The sequence below is a fragment of the Aplysia californica genome, unplaced genomic scaffold, assembly GCF_000002075.1.
Source record: "Aplysia californica isolate F4 #8 unplaced genomic scaffold, AplCal3.0 scaffold01190, whole genome shotgun sequence".
NCBI classification, from domain to species: domain Eukaryota; kingdom Metazoa; phylum Mollusca; class Gastropoda; order Aplysiida; family Aplysiidae; genus Aplysia; species Aplysia californica.
The window spans coordinates 104,432-108,521 of record NW_004798460.1 but is presented as its reverse complement, the minus strand read 5'-3'; positions in this window follow the sequence as shown (position 1 = coordinate 108,521).

The following is a 4,090-nucleotide window of genomic DNA, read 5'->3' as shown; positions in this document are numbered from 1 at the left end:
CTATTTTTAACACATTGGTTATACGCCACCCTCGACACAAGTTAGATCCTTTAGGAGGCAAATAAGGCTAAACCGGCGAGGAAACGTCTGTTTCTTCCATTTTCATTATGTCCATGTGTGTTGAAACGGCTAAAAGCTAATGTCACAATATTGGGTGCTTTACATCATCATCATCATCATCATCATCATCATCATCATCATCATCATCATCATCATCATCATCATCATCATCACCATCATCATTGTTTGGAAAGTAGAGTAGGAGGGAAAGTCTTGTTTGAATTTCAGACAAAATAACATAACAATATAAAATGTTTAAAATTTGTTTAATAGACACAGCTCAACGTTTCGCCCCGTGGACTTTCTCGGGAGCAACTGAGAGAAAAACTAAATGAGCGCTGTATACTAGCAGGGAAATGAGATTAACAAAGGAGGGTCTAAGATTACGTGAGGTTTCAGGCTAGACGGAAGTGACTAAGAGGGAGACGAGCCAAGGGGCTAATTACATTATAAAGAAATTGATGCTAGTCTAGCAAGAGTACTAAAGAATTTTATCACTACGTGAGGCTGACAGGAAGTTAATTGTGAAAACGTGGGAGGAACAAGGGAAAAGTTTGGGTGTACTTTATAGAGACATCCTAGTTGGAGGTAAAAGGACAGAGACAGAAGAAGGGTGTGTGTGTGTGTGTGTGTGTGTGTGTGTGTGTGTGTGTGTGTGTGTGTGTGTGTGTGTGTGTGTGTGTGTCATCATCATCATCATCCTCATTTTTACAGTTGAAAAAAATATACTTGAGACTTGGATAGGGTTGGTCATATTTAATCAGATGTTCTCTATATCATCATCGCCATCACCATCACCATCATCATCATCATCACCACCATCATCATCACCATCATCACCACCATCACCACAATCACCACCACCATCACCACCATCAGCATCATCATCATCATCACCACCATCACCACCATCATCATCATCACCATCACCATCATCACCACCACCATTACCACCATCAGCATCATCATCACCACCATCACCACCATCACTACCATCACCACCATCATCATCATCATCATCACCGTCATCATCACCATCATCACCACCATCACCACCACCATCATCATCATCATCACCATCATCATCACCATCATCACCACCATCACCACCATCATCACCACCATCACCACCACCATCATCATCATCATCACCGTCATCATCACCATCATCATCACCATCATCACCACCATCACCACCACCATCACCACTACTCTGTACCAACAAAGAGACACTATCAATCCAACCACAATAGTATTCCACTGACTTACCTGAGTCGTTTGTGGGTGAGGGATGAGATATGAGACAACAGCAAAAGTCTCCAGATGACGCTTATAAAGCCGGACCATTTTGGGAACTCGGGATTCCATGGCACAAGGACATTCACGATCTTTCTCGTCTGTCTAAAGAGGCATTGACATCTGGTCGATTTTTTTTCAGTCACGAGGATAATCTATTTGTATCGCAGCGCGGTGGAATCAGGCTCTCGTCAAAATAATCACAGTGAAGAAACTTGCATTTTTTCGCAAGTTTGTGAATTTTTATCAAATTTTTGTTTTTTGGCTCAACACCTTTCATGCCCATTAAAGAACTCATTTCCGTTCGGGTTTATTTTAAAAACGTTGATTAAAGGCACAAAAAATGTAAATTTTCAGTTACCACGGACTCTGCAGCTAGGGAGATAACTAATCTTTGGCGGCCATTTTCTCACTTATTTTACCTCTAAAAACAGGTAACCCCCTCCTCCTTCACTCGAAAATATCTCGACTTGTATTCAATATAAATTGATCTTTTTTTCATCCAAATAAATACAAGTGAACAAGTCTAAAGATGACACCAAAAACTCTACATGCCCAACAATTGACGAGAGCTTGATTCCACCACGCTGCCTCACATCTATTATCTATTTGTGGTAGCCGAATTTTGTTATTCAAAAGGCTTTTTAATGGCTGTATCGATCGACAGGTTGTTTTCGCCAAAAGATTCTATAAAATATTCTCCAGATCATGACGCCCTTCGTTGGGTTTTTTTCAATTTCGAGAAAGTTTTGCTGCTAACAACAAAATTTCTTTATTTCGCTGATCGCTTTTGTGGACCATCTTGTTATGTACTCTCTTTGCTTGAACACTGCATTCAACTGCATAGTAATGCTAGAACTCTGTGTGGACGAAACAAAGCATTTTGGAAAAATCAGGAAAAGCAGTTTGCATGGAATTTTTAAAGTTGGGTCCTAGCCACATGGATGCTGTGGACGCCTGCAAAGTTTCAAAGGTGTGGGTTAGGTAATAAGGGAGGAGTTGGTGCACAAAGCCTCCCGAGTCCACTTTTATAATTATATAGATAATGTTTGTTAAAGTTCGTCACTTTGGTCGCATAAAACTTCCGAACTCCTTAACTTTCGAATTTGAATCAATAATCGGATCCTTTTGGTATACTATTTATGTGGTAAAAGAATCTGAAGTGTCTCTCTCTGATGGTTCTGGTTATAGATCTCTCAACCAGACAAAAAGCTCAATCACACGTGTGCTCTATAGAAACACGTTCAATTCACACGCAGATATTATAATCTACAAAGATAACAATGCTGAATTCGTAATGATATTTCCTTTTATATTATATACGAGTATTTGTGAAAGTTCGTCATTTTATTCGCATAAAACTTCCGAACTACTTAACTTTCGAAATTTGAAAAAAAATTAACTGTGGTTCAGAATCATTAAAAGGGTGCACAGTTATAATATTAAGGAATCTGAAATCACTCTAGTTTAATTTTCAGTTTTTCATTAGTTTTGTTTAGATCTAATCCTGGAAAAGTCCGTCTTCTAAGACGCCTTTGCAAACTCGTGAAGCTTCCGTTCACATTCAGTGCACACTGATTCCACACCTTTGAAATACTGGAGTGTACAACCGCGAAAGCGGAATATATATATATATATATATATACCTCTCTCTGTGTGTATGTGTGTGTGTGTGTGTGTGTGTGTGTGTGTGTGTGTGTGTGTGTGTGTGTGCGTGCCTGCGTATGTGTGTGTGCGTGTGTGTGCGTGTATGTGTGACGACGCGTTGGCTTCAGGCGCTCGTTGATTGTTGGGCATGTGGAGTTATTGGTATCATCTTAAAACTGATTTATTTGCCGTGCTTTTGATGAGAAAAGTTTCCTTCTATCTTGAATATAACTCAAGATATTTGCGATTGAAGGAAGTAGGGTCGCCTTGTTTCAATAGTAAATAGTGGGATAATGGCCTCTGAAGTTTGGTAACTCTTTCCAATAGATAAAAAGTCCTTGAAAACTGAAATATGACATATGTTGTGCCTTTAAACAGCGTTTTCCGGTAAAATTCATATGGAAATAATATGATTTTATATGAACGTAAAACGAGTTGAGCTAAAAAAAACAAAAAACACACACACATTCTGTAAAATTGCACAACTGGTGGGAAAATACCTGTTTTCCTCGATTTTGTTATTTTGACGAGCGCCTGATTTCACCAAGACGCCCCACTCTCTCTCTTTCTCTCTCTCTCTCTCTCTCTCTCTCTCTCTCTCTCTCTCTCTCTCTGACGCAGATGTGTCATGTCTTCTCCTTATACAAAGTGTTGTGTGACAAACTCTCCGTCAATAATTTCCGTCTCTGTCCTCCAGGACTTGTTATAAACATTCCCCTTAGAAACCGAGCAATGTTAAGGATATCTTTGCTGTTATTGTTCCTGTTGTTGTTATTGTCGTTACTGTTGTCGTTATCGTCATTGTTGTTGTTGTTTTCGTCGACGTCTTTGTAGTTGTTGTTGTTGTTGTTGCTGTTGGTGGTGGTGGCGGTGGCGGTGGTGGTGGTAGTCGTTGTGGAGTTGCTTTCATCGTTACCCTGTTGTGTTGTTATTTTGCTATCTTTGCTGTCGTTTACTCCACAGTTGTGACCAGTTCTGTTAGATAACGGGCTTTATTATTTTTCAATTAAGATAAGTCTGGGGGCTTCTTTTCGTTTTTGTTTGTTTGGTTTGTTTTGTTTGGGGTTTTTTGAAGGGCTTGAGAGGG